This window comes from Numida meleagris, chromosome 1 (assembly GCF_002078875.1).
Source record: "Numida meleagris isolate 19003 breed g44 Domestic line chromosome 1, NumMel1.0, whole genome shotgun sequence".
Taxonomy (NCBI): Eukaryota; Metazoa; Chordata; class Aves; order Galliformes; family Numididae; genus Numida; species Numida meleagris.
Genome location: NC_034409.1, coordinates 68,195,640 through 68,219,756, shown reverse-complemented (window position 1 = coordinate 68,219,756; position 24,117 = coordinate 68,195,640). Strand labels below are relative to the sequence as shown.

Here is a 24,117-nt window from a genome sequence, read left to right as displayed (position 1 = left end):
GCTGCCACAGCCACAGCCTAGCAGCTTTGGTAGCCTAATGGTATGCAGAGATCTCATCACAGATATGGACTTACCCAGATGCCAGAATGTGACAAGTAGACAACTCAGCACATTAGATAGCATAAGCATATTGCTCAGAGGTGAAGATAGATTGTTGGCTGTATTGTGATGTAGTACTGCTCAGTCAGAGCTGCATGCACTCTAAAGTGAAGAATAGACTGAGAGGTCATTCCTCTTGTTAGCATTGATATGATTTTTCTCCACATAAGATCATGCTCTCCTTTAGTATTTATTCAGTAGACAAAAAAAAAAAAAAGTCTCAACAAATTACTAAATGGTCAGTTTCTCTTACAGAATAGAGACAACATCCTTCCTGCTGTCTTCTGACCTATCAGTTGCAGGCTCTGCCACTCTGCTCCACAGTAGATGGTTTCACTTCTTCTTCAGACATGTCTTCTATGGATTTATCTCATTTTGCCTCTGTCATGGAGGCCACAGAGTCATCCAGTTCAGCACAATCTTCTGGCCTAAGCCAGGCTTTGCAAAGGAGATCCCTAGCTACCTATATTTCAACTAATGGAACAGAGCAGCCAGCATTCCTCTTCATATCTGCAACTGATCATGACTCCAAACATGCAAGTGGCAGGTGGTATGCAGGTGGAAGAGAGTATCCCTGTTTTCTCTGGGCTTTGTTATCATTTCCTTGTGTTTCATAATGATTACAGCCACAATAAGGATCACCTATATACAAAGAACCTTATGTTTCCATACCTTATACTGCAGTAGGTTTAGCTTTCCTGTGCAGAAAAATATGTAACTGTGCTCCAAGCAGTGTGTTGATGTCTGGAGGAGGTTTGTAGGAAGATGTTCACACACACTTTTGAAGCAGTGACCAGCCCAGAATGAGCTACTGAACAGTGAGCATCCAGCTTCTCCCTCTTGCTGTGGATGGGGCAAAGGCCACAGAGTCTTCTTGGCTCCCACAGGAAGATGTGGAAAGTCAGAGAAAAAACTGCTGCTGGGTGGTAATTTGTGTGAGTTCTGCTCTGTGCAAGGGGTGTTTATGAGAGGAGGAAAAATCTCTGTTGCATTCCTCTGCGGTGAAGCAGAGCTTATTTGTCCCCAGAACTTTTAAAATACTCTCTAGTTACTTTGACATAGGCTGGATCAATGACTCCAGACATGTTAGGGGATTTGCTCAATATCCTGCAGAATGGAGGATTTAGCATCGCTCTTGAAACATGGTTTCGACTGGAGCTTCTAGTCGGTGTCAATTCTGATAATTTGGCATTTGTTTTAAGCCTACACACTGGAAGTGGAAACAAAAAAAGGAAACACAAACATTTTTTGGGGAAACCAAAAGGTCTGGAATTTTTATTATTCTGGTACCTGGTTACCAATCTGTGTGCATATGCACCCATTTTTCTAATAACATTAATAACTTCGGAATACATGCACCAGTTTCTCCTGCCCAAGTCAGCGTAGGGACAGCTTCCTCACGGATGACGCCCTATGGGCTTTCTGAAAATTGACTTTCAGGCCTGAGAGGTGCTGATAGTGCTCCTACTGAAGAAAAGGTTGAGATGTCCTTTCCTCCTTCCCATTCATTAGCCATCAGAGAACCCACTTATGCCAGGGCAGGGGGATGGGGAAGGAGAGCGAAGAGAAAAAGCCATTAGAAACCAGGCTTCATTAATTCAGCCGCTGGGGGAACAGTGCATTCGGAAAGGTTGAAATGTTTCGTTTGACCTAAACAAAATGCTTGGATATTCTTCAGTTGGAAAGCTTCATTCTTGACTATCGAACCAAATCAAAACACTTTCCTTTGGTGAAGCAATGTGAAGAAGAGCTTTGGGGACAGCAACCTGGCTGCTCTCTCAAGGGAGCATGTCTCCTGCCATAAACAGCTATTTGAAGGAAAAAAAGCTGTGAAAATGTTTTATTTGTCTGGTACAGGCATATAGGTTTATTTTCTAGGGTATAAAGGTTGACGTGTCCTTCATCCATGTGTGCATGTGCACAAATGGGTGTTTGTCTGTCTGTCCTCCCAGATATGTCTTAACTTACTGATTGACTTCAAACAAATTTGAGCACATTATGTCCCTTGGTCCCTCTTGCCGAAAGCTCTGGTATAGATGATATAGGATACATTTGTGGAAAGCAGCAGCCTCTGCTATTCCTCCTGTTGGAGAACCTGCTGGCCACCAGGTCCAGGTCCTTCCCTCCTGTTTCCATGTATATCAATGAGCAGCGATGGATGTTAAGACTGTGGGCTTTGTCAGCAGACCTCTTCTGCCCTCCACACCCTTGCCTTAATGCCAATCCAAGCCCATAAGTAGAAAATTGCAATTAAAATCCTTGCGCTGATTTGCATAGAGTGACTCTGAATTCAGGGCCTTGCTCTCTCTCAGGACAGCTTTCTAACCACTCCACTACAGCTCTGGGACATGGATGTCCCCTGCTTAGCAATACAGGTGTGACACAGCAAAATGGCACAAAAAAAGGGAGGAAGAGGTGAGGACTTCACTAGCCTACAGGACAGAGTTGCTGCCCCAGGGTAAACTGCTCAGGGCAGCTCACTGCCTGACAGAGATGGTGTTTCCTGGAGGTTGGGGTGCCACAGGAGAGCAGACCTTGTCTGCCCAAGAGATGCTCTCCTGGAGGTTCCTCCTACAGCATTTTTTTCTGTCGAGCGTTTGTGGAGAACTACCGCAGTTCAGACAGCAGTTTCCAAAAGAACATAATGGAATGAGTCATTTGATCCCACTGAATTGTATGGTGTCAACTCTGCCCCCAGCTCCTCAAAAGCCCCTTTTCAAGGACGCCACATCCTAGCAGCAGCAAAAGCCATCAGCCTGATCTGGGGAGCGGACCGGCTCGCTGTCACATCAGCGCAAAGCAGCTTCAGCACAGCCCCTCACAGCTGATGCTCTGACTGTTTGATGTAGCAAAAGCTTCAGCTCAGAGAAATAAAGCCCAGCATTTCCAGTTCCCATCTTCAAGAGCTCACCGCCCCTGGTGCTGTTTCTCTGCTACAAAATGCCTAAATGCCATTCTCTGATATTTCCTAGCTGGGTACATCCTCAACCACAGCCACACTCCATTAAGCTGTAAACCGGCTGCTGCTTTCTCTTTGGAGCGCTCATACTGTAGCATTTCACCTCCTTATTGCTCCTGTGCTGCTGTGCTCAGCTGCCACTGACTGCTGCAGGCAGGTGAAGCAGCACCACTGTGCCTGGGCTGGAGCTGAGCTTCCCTGGGTGTCCCAAGGGAAGGGATTGCAAACGGCACTGGAAGAGTGTCCAGTGCCATGCCACTGCCATGCCATGGAAGAAGGGACTGCAGGATTTCAAACACCTTGTTTTTTGTAAGGTAGAAAAAAATTCATCTGGAAAAAAAAATTTACACTGTCTGTGTAGTTAGAGAAGCTGATCTGCATTGCAGGGATGCTCCCTGACCCAGACGCTCAGTGAAGTGGAGCTCGTTTTTGCTCCAGTCATTTCAGAGTTAGATGAGCTCAGGGACTACTCTCCCCCCAACAATTAAGGCTGCTCACTGCCCCACCACATTTTGTTTGCTAGGTTGCCTGATGGAGCGAGTCTCATACAATAAGATAGAATTTTGAAGGAAATCTTGAAGGCACAGTCTGAGAAGCAGGCACTGAGAAGCTCTTAGTTTGCTGGGAAGACTTTGGTGTGGAGGTGAGAGGAGTTCTCCTGGTGAAGAACAGGTTTTCTGGGCAAGCTCCGGTTCTTCCTGCCTTTGCCGGCAGGGAGAGTCCCTCACAGTCCCTCTCGGATACTTATATTTGAAACGAGAAGCACGAAGGGGATTAAGAGATGTTATTACTTTCCTCTTGTAATTGGAAGGCGACCTCAATATATTCATTATCCGCTCATAGTCGATGCCATGCTGTCCTACAGCACTGAAATTGCAGGATGACAATTATATAACTGATGACACAATTTATCGTTTTTTTGTTACTCAAGGAAATTCCAATGAGGTAATAAATCTATGTGTCAGTAACAAAATATTCAGTTTAACAGCTGTGCTCTATTTTATAGCCATAGGTTTAAGGATTTGAAAGGAGTGTATGCTAAGCATCACTTTGCAATTAGAGGCAAAGAGGAAATTAAATGTTCCGGTTTTGTTACAGAGTAAGAACTGTGTCTCATAATTTGTCTTTTTGTTAATATTGCATAGCAGCATCTTTGCCTTTTGCTTGTTCATCAGCTCAACCCAAAGACTGTGCTGGAATACCAGTCTGGAAGCCTGCTCCACCAGGAAACCCTTGCAGTGACAGTGTCAGGACAATGCCAGGATCAGTTCAGCCCTTTGCTTATTGACTCAGGGAAGATTGCCCAGATCTTCAGGTGCATGGAGAACCGTGGAAGGACATGTTCCATTTAGAAAGACTACCAGAAGTCTCCATCCAGGTCCAGGCATAGATGAAGCCTTTCCCTCAGTTTATTTCTGTAGGGAAGAGAAGGTGTTTTGTGCACTATCTCCTTCAGAGGATCTGTGAAACACGAGCAAACCCTTGACAAGAAGCTGAGTTACTATCCAGGAGGATACTGGAGAACCTCAGAGGCTTTGAATTGTTAGGACCTCACTTAACTGCTTTAAGCACAGCTGTCCCCCTTTAGAAAGGATAAATCACATTTCATTAACTGTGTCCCTTTCAATGTTTGCTAATATATTCAGCCAAGGTCTTCAAACATATCTAGCTTGTGAAGGCAGTCTAAGATGGGGGCAGAAACATTGTGTCTCAGGGGTGTTTTGGCCTTGTCTTCAACTGATCCCACACAGTGTTGAATCCAAGAGAACTAACACTGCAGGGGTTTTCAGAGGGTCCCACCACTTGAGCTACATGACTCTGTATGAGGCACCCACTGCAGTGAACTGGGCTGGATGTGGTCTACAATGACCTAGAAATCCAATTGAAAGTAAAGAATTGTCTCCTGGAGAAGCCAGTTGTCCTGAGACTTTGTCACCTTTAACTTAGCTTCAGTATAAATGGGGGTGGGAAAGTCCTATCAAAACAGGTCTTCAGCTGGTCTCAGTTGTCTTAGATCTGTCTCCTTCAGAGAAATGATGACAACTGATAACTCCAGTTTTAAGGCTGACTCCTATGCAGACACTGTCTCCTACAGGCTGTTTCCTGCCACGCTGTTCAGTGGATAGGCTTGCGCATCCTTCTTGCTAAGACTGCATTCACAACACTTAATATGCATTTCTCCTTTTATAATTTTATTGGTGATAGGTCAGCTGCCGAAAGCCTTTGCCTTTTTGGTATTTTCAACCCATCGCCATCCCCATTCTGGTATCATACATCTCTGTGGTTATCTATTCAAGACAAGCATTTCAGCTCTCTCGTTCTTTCCTCAAATTATTCCCTGCATCCCTCATCACTTTTATACTCTTCTAAGATTCCTTCTTAATCGTCAGTATTTTTTGGTCATGAGACATCCTAAACTGAACCCAAATCCTTTTGGTCTTGTGCCTCTCTAAATCCAAAGTTTCTAGCAGAGCAATACTTAAAAACTAAACAAAACAAAACATCGTGGATGAGGTTGAATATTTGCTGCCTCAGGCCAAGACACGAGGAGTGGGTGAACTCTGGATTGCCTGTATTAGAAGTGGGAGAGCTCTATTTACATGCATCTGCTCCTGCATGAGGTAGGAGCAATTAGGATTTTCCTTGTAGTCACTGCAGCAGCACTGCTGTGTGTGGACATCAGGATCAGCATTTCCATTTTCCCTTCTCCATAGCTGCTCAAAGGCCATCTTCCACTTTGTGCTCTCTGCTCTGCATAGACAGCGTCATAAAACTGCAACAGTCTTTTCTCTTCTGTCAGAATGCAGATGCATCACTGACTTCCTCCTAGCTTTCTTTCAGCATTATTGCTCTCCATACTTCTCTCTCCCAGTGAATGTTATTTGCTCTGTGATAAATTAGTTTACTGTTTTCCAAGAGCTGCCTCTCACTTACTTTCTGACCATATTTCTAACCTCTCCAGGGCTCTGTGTATTATTTTTCTTGTCCTTGTTTATGTTACCCCCACCCCTTCTGCTGGACTTAGTGCTATCTACATATTTTATTAACCAGTTGTTTTATTCCCCCTTCCACATAACAAGTGGAGGTGCTCTGTGAAATGAGAGCTACCCGTCATCCCTGTGGGGAACACATGAGTCACAGCCCCCTTGTCTATTATTATTCCTTGTTTGCAGCCCTTCAGATGGTTCCCGTGACAGTATTCACATCTAAGCCAAGGGGAGATAATATTTTGAGAGGCACTTTATCAAACGCTTTCCTGAGTCCCAGCTCTTTGATGCCTGCTACTCTCCCCACTAGCATTCATTTTGTAATTCTGTGGATTTTATATTCGTTTTCCTTGTGCGCTTAGTCTTTGTAAACCCATGGTGCTCCATGCGTTTGTTTCCATAAAGAGATCTGTTTAATTCTTAGGACTTCGCAGGGAGAGTCATCAAAAGATACCTTTGAAAACCAGAAAGAAAGCTACATTTGAGTTCAGAGCTCTAAAGCTGTTTCCAAATACTGGGATACACTACGCTGACTGAGCCTGGGGAGAGTAACTCTAGATAAACATTAACAGATAAAAGAGATTACCTTCCCCTTTATGCATCTCCTTGTATTGCATGAACTGTTCTCCAGCGGGGACTGAATCAAATCTTGTCTCATGCAGAAAACAGGAGAAGTCATTAGCTCTGCTAATTGTTCAAGATAAAGAGTAAAAGGTGATGACAGTTTGCTTTGTGTGTGGTTCAACTTGTTAAATGCACAAATGAAGCAATTCTTTTAATACTCCTTTGATTCATTACTATTATGGTATTGCACCATGCCAGCAGACTAGCACTTTTTTTTTTTTACTCCACACGCTTTGAATGTAAAGTATACCCTTCCTTGGAATACACATTAAATAAATACAATTACATTTCAGTACACAATACCCAATCATTTAATTTGGTATTGCAATATACAACATCCTTTGAGTTAGCATGAGCACACAGTATGAACACATAATTTAGTAGTACTTGTATAGAGAGCTGATGAATAGCTTGCCTGGATCCGATTTGTAATGAAGCCACAGTACAAGCATATGTAAACTTAGAAATATGTGGTTTTGGCCAACTAGGATTCTTTGGTGTTATTGCTTAATTTGCATTCTTTTTCTTTTGAGATTATTTATTTTTTTAAGCATTATAATGCTTATAACACCTGGAAGATTATGTTTAATTAGATGGCTAACTAATATCTCACTGAGAAATGTATGGTTCTTGAGAAATAAAGATTTTCAGAAAGCTGCATCAGGTTTCACCACATCAGAGTTTTCAGCTATCAGCTGTGTACAAGGAGAGTGACAGTATTGGCATACACGTCTTGGCACTGATGGTTGGAGACAGCCATGGTGAGTTCATTGTTGCCCTAACCCTTTCCCTGCCCTTTGTACCTGAGAAACCTTAAGTCTGGTGTTTTCTGGGGCTGACTGTTTTGCACCAAGTAATAGAAGTGGATGCGGATACTTGACACTTTGTGCACGACTACTGGAAATGATCAATATATACTTTGCACAAAGTGCATGTGCTTCATACTAAGGATGAGCTCAGTGATCTGTAAAGCACTCCGGACCTCAGCTGACCCCCACAGCTACACGTGTGCAACATTTCACAACCTTCAGTAAAGAAGAAGAGAGAGCTGAGCAAAGAGCTGAGCCTTCTTTGAGGATTTCTCCAGTCCTGTCCCTCTGGTACAAAATCTACTGGCATAAAATAAAACAGATTGGCACTTCTGGAGGTAAGCCTTTCCCACCATACTGACTGTATCAATCTGTAACTTTCTTGAAGACTTAGGAGCTTAGGAAGACATTAATTCATTATTATAATATCATATACATATTATATATTTATTATCTTAAATAATATCTTTGGGTTTAAAATGCTCCTTTGCTACCTCTACCACATAAGAGAGGACCAGTTCAGTTGGTATTCCACATCATCTGTATGGCTGATGTGCCCGGTGCTCCCAAGAGCACTGAGTTTTCTTCTCCCCCCAGCAATGTGCAGCATGGTGTACATTATAGAAAACTTTGGATTCTGTGCTAACAGACCTTATTAGCACTCTGCAGAGGTAAGTACAGCATCACCTCCTCTGTGCACTTCAGCGCTTTAGCTCCTGTCTCCCGGGAGTTGGTTCAGTATTTTGAAAGATAAACTAGCTTGCTAAAAAAAGCTTTGAAGTCTCCAGTGAGCATCTCCTAGAGTTGCTATTCCTTCATTAAAATGAACAAAAATCTGTTGCCACCCAGTCAGTAGCTGGCTGTACAAGTCCTTAAAGAAGTCTTGGGTGTCTCAGTTTCCCCACTGGCTCCCTCCTGTTACGCACAGGGCTTTTGCACGAGACTAGGAGCCGCAGCTGCACGCGCAGGGAGTGAAAAAATTAAATGACTTTGGAGAAGTTAGTTCCAAAGGTGTCTATACATTTGGGATTTCAAAGGCTGAGGGTAGGTATCATGTGGGATAAGGTGCAAGTTTTCAATAAGACACATATACATCAAGATATTCATAAATTTAGGGTCCTGTTAGGCAGAAAACACAACACTGGAACTTTATAGGGTTCCTTAAGAATAGTTGCTGTTAAAACAGGACTTGCAGTACAAGCAAAGTATCTTTAGTCTGTCCTTCTTTAATTTAGTAACTCTCAGTTGCAAAAAATAAGGGCTGTATCTCCAGATGCCCACAAATCTGAAAGATTATCCAATTACAATTTAAAGAAACTTGCAGCAATGAAATTAGAAGACTCTGAAATTAACTGAAATTAGAAGACTGTGGAAAAGAGAAAGAAAGAGTATGAGAGTCAGTGAGAGAGAGCACTTCACCTTCTCTTATCATTAAGTGGGGAGAATTACTGCTGTCCTTAAGTTTTGTGGTGAGTGGGGTCAAGGTCCCTCATGTCAGGTGGGGATCTTCCTGCTTCCCCACCTTTCTTCTTTTTTTGGGAGGGGGTTAGAACTTGATGATCCCGGAGGTCCCTTCCAACATAAGCCATTCAATGATTCAGTGACTCTTTTCTTCTGCTTCTCTGTCTTTTGGTTGGTGCAGACCTTGTGCATATATGAAAAGCTGACAACAATTCCTACGGATTTCTTTTAGATTTACATGTGTTAACAAAAAAGAGGCTCTTAGTAGCTCTGTTTGTGCATTATGAGCAGAAAATAAAGGGTGTTGTTAATTCTGGGCTGAACTTGGGACCACTGGGTGGCTTTTTCTCCTGGGAACAAAAGGGAGATGCCAGAGAGCCCTTGCCTTGAAATCCCAGACCAGGATCAGGAAGAGCTAATAGCCCTTCCTAGGCTTGTGCAGGTCCTGGGAGTTGTCCACAGAAGAAAACTGTGTTATCATGTCTGTAAAGGGGAACTGTATGAGGATGTATTCTCATCCCTTATCCACTGTAGGTTTTGTCATTCCTGAGCTAGCACAGGAGAGTGTCCAATTGGTTCAGGAGCATTTGAGATTGATTGCTGATAAAGCCCATTTACATAATTGCTAGCCATTGCTAACAATTGCTGACAGCTTTTGCAGGCTCACTCTGAGGCATGTCTGGGCCAACCTTGCTGTCTAACCCTTGCATTCTCAAATCTGACCTTCTCCATAAGCTAGCACTGCTGCAAGATAGCAGGTGGCCTGGTGCAAGCTGGCAGCTCCATGTTGCTCTTCAGTAGCCTCCAGTACCAAATCCCTACTGCCTGTTGTCTGCTCCTTCACCTGTCTTTGTGCTGTTTCCAAAACACGTCAGCCATACTTGATGCTCTCAAGTCTCCCTGCCATTATTAGGGTCAAACTGAAGTCTTGTTTAAGGAAGTGCCACTACCCTAGATCTTCACTGTTCACTCTGTTAGCAGCCAGGATTCAGCTGCTTGCAATGTTATGAAATAGAAATGGCCTTTTAAGACAACTTTAAGAACCCTCTTTCCCCATCTGCTTTTTTTCCTGTCCTCCTATTCATTTTGTCTCCCCAAACTCGTCAGACCCTCACTTTCCTCTCACAGATGGAGAGAAATGGGAAGTCAGGAAGGTCTTTGCCTTCTGAGTGGTTCAAATGGCTTCTCCTATTAACTGGCTGTACACCCTGCCAAAGGGTAAAAATGAGAGGGATTTCTCTTTGCTTCTCATGTTGTGGAGCCACTGCCAGAGCTCCAGCACTGCAGTGATGTAGAGACCAGCAGGGGATTTGAGTCTCAGCATTCTAAATCTGCTTTGTGCATGTGCAGATGGTGACTTACAGCCCGAGGGATCATGAAGGATTGTTCTCTGCACTTGCTTTAGTGATGTTCTGGGGCGCAGCTGCCTGTCCCTTCAGCTGCACTGCTGCAGTGGCTTGCAGAGACTGCCAAAAAGTCTCAGAATGCTGTAATGCTTCCCCAAACCTTTCACACTGGGTTATTTCAGTGACCAGAGTGTGGTCCCAAGCGGAGGAGGGAGAAAACAGAAATATGCCCAAGTGTGGTGAACAGATGAAAACAAGCAGAAAACTGGGGAGAGCTTGAATACGTGCAGTTCCTCTGCTCGGCTTTGTTGCCAAAGCTCCTTTGTGCCTCTGGGAAGCTGTCTCCAAGTCTCTCCTTGCCGACATGATGCACAACTAGTCCAGAACTGAGCAAGAGGAGGGACGCTCCGGAGCCGCCGAAGTCCGCAGGAAGGGAAAGGAGATCAGCCAAGGGTCAGGCTCACTAAGAGTCTAATGCGGCTCTAGCGGGGGCAGCTCCCCCCACCCCTCTCAGCTCCCGATGCCAGCAGCAGCCTGCAGGCAGCCCGGCTGTCGTAAGCATGCGTGACTCAGTGCTACAGCGCACTGCTGAGTCATGTGGGAGACAGGATTTGTCACGCTGTCGCTGAGGATTTTGCTACGTTAAGCAAGCGCTCGGGCTGTCTGCAGGATTGGGCCAAACCTTTCCTATGCACGCAGACATCTATGACTTAAACTTGCTGGAATGAGATGAACACGGCAAGGAAAGAGCAAATCACACGCAGAAGACAAAGGCAGGAGAGTGCAGCAGCGCTCAGTGTAATTGCAGTGGGTGCGTGTAAAAAGCTGAGCCATTCTCAGACTTCATTCACAACCTGTCTAATAAGACCTGTGATGAGTTTTACAGACCAGGCTACCAGAAGGAAGAGTGGGGTGGTAAATATGTTCTCCAGCGCTTAAGGGAGATTGAATGTTCTGCTCAGGCAAGAAGCTCCTGCTCTTACTGTAGATGCAAAACAGACCCCGCTTTGCTGTGATTCTGGAGCAACAGAGGGAGGAAATCTCAGTCTGGTAGCATGGAGCCTTTCTGAGTTTATAATAATGAGTTAATGATGGAGATCTAAGTGTGAAAGGTAAATAGACTATATATCTCAATGGAAATGGATTTTTTCATGTGAAAAGCGTGGCATAAAAGGTAAAATGTCAATGCTGTAAATTTTCTTCCTTTAGTATGTTTATTTACCTTTAATTACTGACAGCTAGGCTAAGTTGTTGGAAATATGTTAGGAAAAATCTCTGAAAGAGTGGTCAGACACTGGAGCAGGCTGCTCAGGGAGGTAGTGAGTCACCGCCCCTGGTGGTGTTCAAGGAACTGAAAGTTTAGATTGGAAACACACAAACAATGGATCTGGAAAGGAAATGAGTCTTACGCACTGCTGCTGATGCCATGTGTCCCCCATGCCATTAATATGGGTTTGTGTGTACTCTGAGATGTCACTAAAATTCTCAACTGAGTATTTTAGAAAGAGTGAAGCTGCCTTCTAGCCTGTACTGACCACCTGAGGACAGCTGTTCTCCAGAAGACATAGCTATAAACCAATGTTCTGGCAATGAGGCTCTGTTCCTGGCTTTGCCTTGGGTTACTTTAGGCAAAATAATGACATTCTGTGCCTTAGTTTCCTATTCTGTAGAAGGATAATAATAATGTGATTTCCTTTGATGTCATGCCAGAACTGTATGTTAAAAATTCAATTAAATATTCAGGTGATTCTCTGATTCTTTGGTCTATGGTGATGAAGAAGACTTGGACACGAATTAAATGTGACCAAAACTCAATTGTAGCTGCAGCTACACAGCCTTTCCAGCACTGGATAACAATGCTGCCTGGCTGCAAGATGCCTGGAAGGGTGCCTCAGAAATGGTTTTCTCTGAATTGGGTTTGATGCACCAACCATCAAAACAAACAAACGAACAGCAAAAAAAGCGATCCTTTCTGAAACGCTCTGATCAGTGCTGAAGTAATTTTCAAGCTTGCTATTCCCTTTACCACTAAGGGGCTTTTTGGTGGACAAACTGACTGATGTAGAAGGTCCACACAGCTGCTGTTTCAGCAAATGCAAGCAGAAATTTTCTGCTGGTTTATTAATTTCAAAGGCTTCTGTTCAAATTGCCAACTCTTGCATCTAAAATTCATGTACAATAGTGTCTGTGTTGGAGAGCCAGCTATGCAGGACTTCCAGGCCCCAGCTCCCTGTGAGAGCAGCAGATGAACGAAGACAAACTGCACAAGTTAGATGCCAAAGTAAATGGCTGAGGGATGACCTGAAGCCTCCTCTGCCACCAGTAGTTGTTTCTTTTTTTATTTGGTACGAAAATTAAAGCCTTGAAGAATAAAATGAGGAGAAGTCCATGTTCATCACCAAGTCTGGGGCAGCCCTGTGTGAACCCTCCTACAAGAAGCTGGCCAGGAGCTCCGCAGAGCCACAGTCACTGCTGTCTTCTGGTGTATGGCTGAAGTCCTAAATCTCTCCTATTTTTTTTTTTGGTCAAAGTATTTTTCCTTTAAAATGGAATGAGAATTTGTTTGGCTCCCAGGAAGCAGTTGAGGCCATTTTCTCACAGATGGCAAATGCCAAATCTTTTAGGAACAATGCTTGTAAAAGCATTTTGTGATTGTCTTATGTAAGAGAAATGTATTCATAACAGGTCCTTTTGCTGCTGTGCTGGTGATAAAGGTCACAGATAATGGTGTTCTTTATGAAGTGCAGCACTGTTAAACCTTTTGTACGAGGACAAAAGTACAAAAAACTTTTGGTTCCCAGCTGGGGCAGCTTCTCCCTGAACAAAGGGAATCCAGAATCAAGCAGAGACTGGAATTTTAAAGGTGATATCACAGATCTCATTGCATGCCCCTGGTAACATAGGAAATAAAAGAAACTGCCTATTTTAAATCTAACTCTCAGCAAGCCAATCTAAAAAGTCCGAGATTTACTATCACACCTTGAAATATGTGCTTTTGCTAATCTCTGTTAATCCACAGGAGAGGTACTTGAAAATAATCACTATAACTAAGCTGCAAGTCTTGAAATAACAGTTCTTTCAGCTTTGATTTCACAGATCAATTGGTGACCAGCGTTACAGAAATCAAAAAGGACAAGGAAAATCTGATGTTTTTACTAAGTTCATGTATTATATAAATATCCAGGAGCCATTTTGATTTCAATGTAATGACTGCTTGATCTTTGCAGGTTTGGGCAGCAGATGCTATAGCGCTTCGCAGACCTCCCTCACATTCTCTTTGGAAGGGCCTGGAGAGGTTTAGAACAAGCCTCAGCTGTGTTACCATTCTCTGTGGGCTCAATGGTCAAGTGAGTGCCCTGAGTAAACTCACGATGTTCCCTTACTCAGACAGCTCTCTTGCAGGACTTCCCTCAAAAGTTTAAGATCACATTGTTCAACTCCTTGTAGAATCAAGACCAAGCAATGCCAATATAGAAAAGCTGCGACTTCTGCTGACCTTAGTTCGGCATGGATGCTAATTAGGATCTGAAGGACTGAAGGAGTGGATTGATGATACACTTGTTGAATAAAGGGCTAAAATCCGGACAGCATTTAAAGCCGAGGCTCCACAAGTGCAAATGGCCAGCCTGTCCTCTTCCACCATGCTTCAGTCATGAAAGAACCAGTTGTGCCCAGGGCTATTTAGCCCAGGGCTGCCCATCAGTAACTGCCATTGCTTGGCAATTGGGTTGAATACTTTTAGGTAAAATTCTGTTTATCTGTGAATGAGAAAGTGCCCAAGGCTACTTCTTAACTACTATTTACCCAGTGGCAACTATGGTTTTGGTAATTTTTATCTAGACAAACTTGAGCTAGTGGCCAGAAGGGAGATACCAGTGATTTTCCTAAGCAGTTGAGCTGTACAGCTTCTTGGTTGGACTGGATGGTCTTGGGGGTCTTTTCCAAGAGGACAAGCAACTACACTGATTCAGATAAGTGATTCAGCATGTTACTGTTTGAGATTGGGTTACTCATTTTAGGAATATGCATCAAGTCTTTCATCCACTCCTGGGTAGGTAGTGTTGTTTTTACTATAACTTCAGTTGTCTCTTTTAAGAGTTGCTAGGACACTCCGAGGAACTACAGGCCCATCAGCCTGACCTCAGTGCCAGGAAAGGTTATGGAGCAGATCATCTTGAGGGAGATCACACGGCATGTGTGGGACAGCTGGGGAATCAGGCCCAGCCAGAAGGAGTTCATGAAAGGCAGGCACTGCTTGACCAACCTGAGCTCTTTCTATAATTGAGTGACCCTCCTGGTGGATGACGAAAAGGCTGTTGACGTAGTCTGCCTAGGCTTCAGCAAAGCCTTCGACACTGTCTCCCACAGTATTCTACTGGAGAATCTGGCAGCCCGTTGCTTGGACAGGTACACTCTTTGCTGGGTGAAGAACTGGCTGGAGGGCTGGGCTCAGAGAGTGGTGGTGAATGGAGTTAAATCCAGCTGGCAACTGGTCATGAGTGGTGTTCCCCAAGGGTTGGTATTGGGGCTGGCCCTGTTCAATGTCTTTATCAGTGATCTGGATGAGGGGATTGAGTGCATCCTGAGTAAGTCTGCAGATGACACCAAGTTGCCTGTGCGTCTCTGTCCCTGGAGGTGTTCGAGAAATGTTTAGATGTTGTACTGAGGGACGTGGTTTAGTGGGAAATATTGGTTGCAGGTGGATAGTTCGACTGGATGATCTTGGAGGTCTTTTCCAACCTTGGTGATTCTATGATTCTAATGCTGAACATGTGGCTTGTAATTTTCTCTCTATTCTATATCGTTCTTCTTCTCTAGGGACCAAAACCCTACTGGAGTCTGAATGGAATGAAAGGAAGGGAAAGGAAGAACACTGGTATACCAGCTTTCTCAATATCAATACAAAAAGAGGAATGTGAAGAGGAGCATAAATATGCAATAACTGATACTGTGAAGAAGAGAGCTGACAAAACTTCGTTAAGAGGTACCTTATATTCATTGAGCATACTTTGTAATTGGAGCATTGTGCCAGACTAACTTTGTAAGTGAATGCTTTTAAGTGAGTATCCTGGTAAGCAATATTTTAAAAGGTCTAGAATTTTGTAAATAAGAACCTTCAAGCAGGCACCCAGTCCCAAACTCCTTCTATGAATGCATTCACCACCCAGAGGGACCTTGATAAACTCTAAAAGTGTAAACCTAATGAAGTTCAACAAAACAAAGTGCAAGGTTTTGCACTTCGGTAGAGGTAATCCCAGATGTGTATACAAACTGGGAGAAGAATTCCTAGAGAGTAGCCCTGCTGAGAAGGACTGAGGGGTCCTGGTTGATGAAAAACTTAGCATGAGCCAGCAGTGTGTGCTTGCAGCCCAGAAGGCTCATGGTATCGTGGTTTGCATCAGAAGAGGGGTGGCCAGCAGGGAGAGGGAGGGGATTGTCCCCCTCTACTCTACCCTTGTGAGGCCCCAGCTGGAGTACTGCATCCAAGTCTGGGGCCCACAACACAGGGACGATGTGGAGCTTTTGGAGAGGGTCCGCAGGAGGGCTGTGAAGATGATCACAGGGCTGGAGCGCCTCTCTTATGAAGAAAGGCTGAGGGAGTTGGGTTTGTTCAGCATGAAAAAGGCAGACCTCATTACGTCCTTCCAATATTTAGGTTTTAGAAACATGAGGGAAATCAACATTTTAGAAGAGTAGAGAGTGATAGAACAAAGGCAATGGTTTTAAACTAAAGAAGGGGAGATTTAGATTAGATGTGAGGGGAATTTTTTTTTACTGAGTGGTGAGGTGCTGGAAAAGGTTGCCCAGAGAAGTTGTAGGTGCCTCATCCCAGGAGGTGTTCAGGTTGATGAGGGATGGGGCCCTGAGCAAACAGACATAGTAACTGATATAGCGCAGGGCAACCTTGCCTGTGGCAAGGGAGTTGGAACTTGATGATCCTCGAGGTTCATTCCAAACCAAGTCATTCTATGATACAGCAAGGAAAATGCAGTACAGTTATAGAAACAAAAAGACATTGCAAATATAAGAGCCAGGTGGTGTACTCTATTCCAGAGAGAGCCAGGCAACGTGACATATTCCAAAGAGAACCAGTCCAAAGAGAGCCAGGCGGCATGGTATATTCCAAAGAGAGCTAGGTGATGTGGTATATTCCAAAAGGAGGCAGGTGGTGTGGTATATTCCATAAAAGAGGCAGGCAGTGTAGTGTATTCCATAAAAGAGGCAGGCAGTGTAGTGTATTCCATAAAAGAGGCAGGCAGTGTAGTGTATTCCATAAAAGAGGCAGGCAGTGTAGTGTACTCCATAGAAGACGCAAGTGGTGTAGTACATTCCATAGAAGATGCAGACACTGTAGTATATTCCAAGAAGAGGCAGGTGACATAGTACATTCCAAGACAAGGCAGGTGGCGTAGTATATTCCAAGAAGAGCCAGGCAGCATACTCTATTCCAAAGAGAGACAGGCGGTATGGTATGTGGCAAAGAGAACCAGAAGGTACAATATGTTCCAAAAAGAGGCAGGCAGCGTGGTATATTCCATAAAAGAAGGAGGCAGTGTAGTAGATTCCAAAAAAGAGGCAGGCAGTGAAGTAGATTCCAAGAAAAGCCAGGCAGTGTTGTAGATTCCAAGAAGAGGCAGGCAGCGTAGGAGATTCCAAGAGGAGCCAGGCGGCAGGCAGCAGCCCTGTCATAGTAGCAAGTGTTGCTTGAGCATCTACCGTGCTGCTGCTGTGTCTCTATATTCACATAATAGGCTGTATTGTAATAGAGCAGTGCTCAGGGCAGCCGCCCATCAAAGAACCAAACTCTCTAGATGCCCCTTCCTAGTGTTTATGTTTCCATAAACACAGAAATAAAGGCAGAAGCAAAGGAAATGAAGGGCCTATTTTTGCCCAATGCACAGCCTCCATTACTTACCCAATGGTGAAAATCATACTCTGATACGGCTCTTAGAGGGGAGGGAGGTGGGAAGGAAGTGCACTGGTTACATCTACATGAAGGTGAAAGGGAGGGACCTTGAGTTCAGTTGGAATTAAAAATGGACAAAACATTGGACAAATATGTGAGACTTTCTTCAAAATCCTCGTCCCAGAGAGGGGATGATGGTAAATTTTTTATTAGCTCTTCACCCGTGCCCTATGCTTCTGCCGTATGCTATGGTGCATTCCAATTTAAGGTTTTACTCAAAGGGTAATTCGAATGATGTAAACATCACAGAGCTGCAAGAGGTTCTGCAGAGATATGTCAAAAGCTTTTGATGTTCGTAGACAAAGAAGTATATGGATCCTGGGGTCTTCTAATTACCATGAGTAAAGAACTGGACCCCCACAGAACAGTCAGCACTTGACTCCTGATGCCCCTCCTGTGGATGTGGGCAACTCAGCACGTAGTGGCCAAACTGAAACAGAGAACCAAAAGTGTGGAATGTGTGTCCTCAAATGCCCTCAAATGGATTTTCCTTCATATCATTGTGTTTGTACAAAAATGCTTGATTATGTATTTTAATCAACCCCATTATTCTGGACTCTCTGTAGACATGGTGTAGTGGAAATGCTAAGTTATGGCTTGAAGCAGTGACTGAGCACCTGGTGGGAAGGCAGAGCCAACCCAGGGGAGCTCAGGTGCATGCAATGCACCTGAGTAACTGGAAGGGGTGGAGCCAGGATCCACCCCTTCCCAGACCTCATTTAAGGGTTGGCAGTGGAGGTGGGGGTATTTCTTGCTGGAGATCTGTGCCTCCCTGAAGCCTTCCAAAGATAAGCAGCTCTCTTCCTTCATTTCTGTGTCTGCTGCATGTGAGCATATTCTCGTTTGCTGTAGCCAAAGACTTTGCCACTCTGCTATTATTGTAGTACTTTCCAACCCATTGTAGCATTACACCTGGAATATGTCTCACTTGCTTAAGTCAGTGCAGAATTGTTTAAATACAGTGCAATGATCGCCTCCAGGTTCTCATGGAGAACTCTGCTGGTGCTTCCTAATGTTTTCACTGCAGCTGTCCTGAAATTCTTGTTACCCACATATAGATTCCAGATTCTAATTTTCCACACTACAAATAATGTCTTTGAGTTAATCCACTGCAAAGGAAAAAGTCTCTACTTCATTTGTTGAAATATATAGCTCTGAACTGATTTTAAATGAATGTCTGATTTTAAATAAACATTTGAAATATTCAGTGCTTGTTTCTGTTATGTATCTTTAATTTTTTCCTCTCCTGTCCTGTAGGCTGTCATGAATAAATTAAAATTAGTCTGTGAAAATGGATGGTGTTAAACTCCTAAAACACTTTCCCCTTTATGCTATGTGATATATGTAGTGGAATTGCCAGGTCACAGCCTGAACCAATCATTGAGGTGCAAGCAGTGCACCTGAGTGACTGGAAAGGGTGGAGCCAGGATCCACCCCTCCTCACCCTCATTTAAGTGTTAGCAGCAGGAGTGCCGCATTTTTCTAGATTGATTGCACTCTGAGCTGTCACTGGTAGGGGGTGAGCAAGTTTTTCTTTGTCTTTTTACCTGCTATTACTCTGTAGTGTTTGTATCCTGTTAGAATGCACTGTCATCACCTTCTTTTGCCATTCAGTGTATTTTGTGATTTGTTTGTTTAATAAAATGGCTGACAGGGTGAGGGAAGTGATTGCCAACAGCTGGGGGAACTGCCCACAGTCCTCTCTGTGCTCCTGTCTCTTGTCACATCCCTGCAGCTGGAGCCAGCGCTCTTCCCGCAGGCTACGTTTGGTTTCAGTTCTCAAAACATTTTTCCTTGCAACCATTAATGCCAAAACCTTTTTCAGTAGAGCAAGCAATGTGAAACAAAACAAAAGCAACTCTGAGATTGGAGCTCAATCATGTCCCAGGACTGCAGTCACAGTGGCAGATTTGTCCCCAGAGTGTGGGAACTCAGGGGGCAGAACTCAAGGCAAGGAGGTCTGCCACATGTTAAATATATCTGATTTTCTGTAGTCTTTCACGTGTAGCTTGCGTGTCCTCAATTCTTTCTCAGATCTTTGCAAAACACAATTCAGTTCTGTTTGCTTGCAGTTCATTTGCAGTTCTTTTCAGTTCTGAATTATGAAATTATTCCCCTTAACTTTTCAGGCAGCATTAATAATATCCATGATCTCAGATTAAAAATTAAATATAACATTGTTTTCCTCTGATAAATATTTATGTATAGTACTTACTACTGCAGGATTTTTCCAGAAAGAAATAGAGAAAGAGATGTAGGCATCATTCTTACTTTCTAATAAAGTAAAAGTTACAAGTGCTCTAGGCAGATTTATGTGTGCAAGTAGACATTATTTCTGATGGTGATGGAATGATGATTTTCAGATATGATGGAATGGTGATTTTTGAAATACGTCACTATTTCTTTTCTTCCTTTCTAGTTTTTCTTTCCTTGCTTGAAAACTTCTTAAAAGGCAGGTTTGTAAATAACATGAACAGCTGGGATCTGAAGCAGCACATGTAATTGCAGTCTTGTGTAGGTCCTGACCTAAGAAAGTTTCTCTATTCAGTAAGGACTGTTCTTCACAAATACTTTCTAGAATCAGTGACTTAAAGAAATCAGTATTGTGAACTTTGCATTTATTTTCCTCTGTAAACACACTTTTAGTCACTATTCTCTTTAAATACGAATAGTTATTTTCCTAATGTCGTAATACAAATAAGTATTCTGACGGCTTTAAGGAACCATTGTGTTCCAACCCAGAAAGGCAGGATGGCATGTGTCGGGGTCCCAAAAGGCCCCTGACCGAAAATGATCCCAGGATGGGACAAAGTATTCTAACGGTTTTAAGGGAAGTGATATCTATGGCTACAGCCACAAACATCTTGCATGGCAGAGAGAGCTGACCTTGGTAGTTCATCTTGTTTTAGCAAGGACATGTTTTGCAAGCAGGTGTTCTGCTTGGGCTCTGTATTGTGTGTTGGCCATGTGGGTACAGTGTGCAAGTGGAAAAAACCCTGCAGACCCTGGAGAGAATAAAAGCAGGAGAGAGGCTGCAGTGTGTGAGAGAGGAAGAGTGCCCTTAGAAGCAGGGGATGCCCTGCTGACACTACCTATTGAATCCACCGCTGGCATGTTCATTCTCCCTCTCCTTTTTGGTGTTTTGCTATTTGTGAGGGGTTGGTAAGTAAGAGTGCACTTGCCTAGGGAGTTTCTTGGGTAGAGGTAATCCCAGATGTGTATACAAACTGGGAGAACAACTCCTAGAGAGTAGCCCTGCTGAGAAGGACTGAGGGGTCCTGGTTGATGAAAAACTTAGCATGAGCCAGCAGTGTGTGCTTGCAGCCCAGAAGGCCCATGGTATTGTGGCTTGCATCAGAAGAGGGGTGAGAGGATGAGGGAGGGGATTGTCCCCCTCTACCCTCATGAGGCATCCTGTTGTTAGCCCCAATCCCACAATTGGCTTTTTTTTAACCAGTTGATATCAGTCTTAAGACCTGTATTAAATGTGCTATAAATTATCACTAGTATACCAATATATTCCCAAACTCTTGTAGCTGTTCTACTGTATTTTGCACAGTGAATACTTGTGTCTTGTCAATAGCTGCATTAGGTAGGACTTTTATCTTACCCTACTAGACAAGAACCCAAAAATCTGACAGATAATCCAGGTCCTTATACTTCTTGAGGATTGATAGTTCATCGTTTTTCCTGTGAATAAGAAGACAAAGAGCCTACCACCTTCTCTGTTGCAGATAGAGATGAGGAGGCTAGCATTAAATCATCAGTGTAATGACATAACTTCACATCATGTGGTTTGTTCCTGTTAGCCAGGTCCTGAGCTATTAAGTTGTGGCAATAGGTAGAATTATGCAGACACCCCTTTGGAAGGACCTGGAAAGTTCATTGCCTGCCCTTCTACAAAATAACATTAATTGCAAAATTGTATTATGATTTAGAGTACCATGTACTAGCCAGTTTCTGTGATCAGGTTTTAAATGAACGTCTGATTTTAAATAAATGTTTGAAATATTCAGTCAATGCTCTTAATCAAATTAATGATTCAAAGTATTTTTGTATTTTCTCTCAGGTACTTAATTTTGCTTTTCAAAATCAGTTTATTATGTGATCATAGTCTGAAAGTACAAAGACTCAGTCAAAACTGCAGAGATAGACCTCACAGAGGATACGGTTTCATGGTAGTTAAGTGTTTAATTTCTCATATGCTTGTCGTATAATTACTAGCTCCTAGCCCTCTTCTGTAATTACAGTCATTATCTTTTTGGTCCTTTTTGGACTGATAATAGCAGCGACCTGCAATATTCCAGTACAGAACAAAGTGCATTTGGTGACATGATGTTTTGAGAAGCCTGCCTCACCTCTGTTTGTGTAACTCTGGATGTGTCCTTTCTGTCTCCTACAGAAGAATTTCATTTCCCTGACCCAGTGACTTCTGTAGCATTCCTCTGAGTCCTTGCAGCTGATAAGACTATGGTTGGGTGTGTGGTGGCTGTTTCTCTCAGCACATATCCATCCAAAGGAAACTTCAACTGGCACCTTACAGTTCCTTCACTTTGGCTTCTGAAACCCTCCTCCAAGAAAACAACTCTAAGTTATTAATTTCTCAGTATATTTTATTATCTATTAATTGTTGAACAATCCATTTGACTTCTGAGTATCCCCATTTTCTTCTCATCCTGACCAATAGGAGGGGAAAGACTGTTCCTGCTCTAGGTAGCATCTGATCCAAGCTCCATGTATTTCAGGTTTGTCATACACTCTCCATTTTGCTCAGAAACACATCACTCCTGTTGATGGTATTTTTGTTGTTGAAGAATTTCACTTTGAATCAAAACGCTCAGCTGTGAACATTGCAAGCAGTTTAAAAATAGCCATGGAGCATATTTTAAAGAGAGTGCTTGGAAGCCTCAGCCAAAACCAACCATTTTTGTGAATCTGAATGTTTCCCTGTTGCTGAGGAATGCTAATTAAGCTTTCAGTGGCAAATTGAATGTGCAGACAGGAAACATATTTAGCACACATTTTCAATGAAAAGGAGCTGATTCCTCTGACCTTCTTCTCTCAGCAGGCAGTGGGAGCCTGTTAGAATTCTACTTTTCCCACTGGTTCTCATGTCTATTTGCCCCAGAAATAGAGAATCAGGTGAGATGAGATACACGTATATCATGATGCATTCATTCTCTTGACTTTTCCCAAGGACTTCTGTAGTCTGTGGGACTGCCTGTGTAATTTCCAGTAAACAATGAGAAATGTTTGCAGATTCATCTCTTTTCTCTTAGGACTCTGACATATTACGGACAGCACCAGACAACACTGGTCTTTGTAAATAATGTACAAACACATGGATGCACGTTTTGAGCAGCAAGAGGTCAAACAAGATATTACAGTGATATCCCATGGTACAAAACTGAGTCAGCTGCTTTCTCCAGTAGATGAATTGACCAGTGTGGATCCATGAATTGCTCCTATCATTACTAAGACACAAAGGAAGGTGTCTCAGCTTGCTCACTGCAATGTCATTCACTCTGGCTGACAGATTCTCAATCAGTCTGTGCCGTGTTTGTGTGCCCTCTACCAGCTTAAGTTCTTCTGTAGCCTTCAAGACTTCAAAACAACTTTTCAGTTTCTCATTGGGTACAGATTAAATTAATCTGGAATTCAAAGGTTCGTTGGTGCTGTGGAAGAGAATGGTCCATCAAAGTAGACTATTCTGTTAACAGAAAGGTATGAAAATATCCTGCAAATATCATTCATTAGGTACCAAATGTTCTTACTGTCATTTTACCAAAAACAGAGGAATTCTGTTTTCCTCTTTAGTGCTTTCTCAGCCGTGGTATCTTATGATTGACAGTATGTCTTGCTACCTCCCAGACAGGATGCCAATCTGTCAGAATTATTTCCTTTTCTATTTGTTTACTACATAAAAAACACTGATGCAATATGCATTTGTGCATCTTCGATGATCTGGGACAAAAAAAATAAAGTTGTTCTGACCTAAAATTTTGGAGGAGGGAAAAGCTTGGACAAATCAAAGACTTAAAAAATAATTCTCTATGATCAAATATGGAAAACATAAAAGGTATTACAGATTATTGACAGTGTCTTCAAATAATATAAGCTAGCAGTGCTTATGTCTTTCAACTCAAGGTTATGAATACCTCAGGGACGCTGGTAACAAATCAAGGATTTGTACATGGTTTTGTTGAGCGAAAGAAAAGTTTGGGCTTGGTGAGAGACTTCAAGAGTGCAAGAAACCAAAATGCTCCTGCTACTTTTGATGTGGGTAACCACAGGTGATGGTAGGGGTGTGTAGTATGCTGTCCTGTCAGCAGCCTCAGGAAGGCTGTAGAATGAACCTGTTTGGTGTTAATTAGCATCACTTACTAGACAAACATCATCACTACTACCCTGAGAAGTGCTAACGCATTTGGCACTTGCAAACCTTGGGCTGCTACTGAGGAAAAATCTGGAGAGCTTTTCAGATGTGAGCCCTTCTAAGCACATGAGTCTCCTAGAAATATCAACAGAGCTGTCTGAATGAAAGGGACATTTATTGCCCTTTGCTTCTCTTGCACACACAGTTTTCCCATAACAATCAGCCTGCAAGTGTCAGGGTGACCTCTGAAAAAGCATTTCTCTTCTGGATAATTTTGGCAGAACAACCTGACCTTCAAGAAATTTTTGACTGAGTGGCCCTTTATTTTCTTGTCACCCCTTACAGTATGCATTCTGTGGCTGAGTCAAGTGATGGAGTCCAGAGATTCACTTTGAAAACTGCTCTCATATAACAGCAATAGCACCACTTATGAAATCTCCAGGTGAACTTGCTTAAAGGTGGTGTTCATGACAGGAGAAATGTGGAGTC

At 43.1% G+C, this 24,117-nt stretch overlaps 1 long non-coding RNA gene across 2 annotated transcripts in view; it reads left to right on the top strand.

Annotated features, from left to right (window-relative positions):
• Window positions 3,346-24,117, top strand: part of LOC110396393 — a 49,235-nt gene continuing 28,463 nt past the window's right edge. For both annotated transcript variants that reach the window (XR_002436949.1, XR_002436948.1), the window contains exons 1-2: window positions 3,346-14,692; window positions 15,104-15,269. This is a non-coding gene — a long non-coding RNA (uncharacterized LOC110396393). The remainder of the gene's footprint in view (window positions 14,693-15,103; window positions 15,270-24,117) is intronic.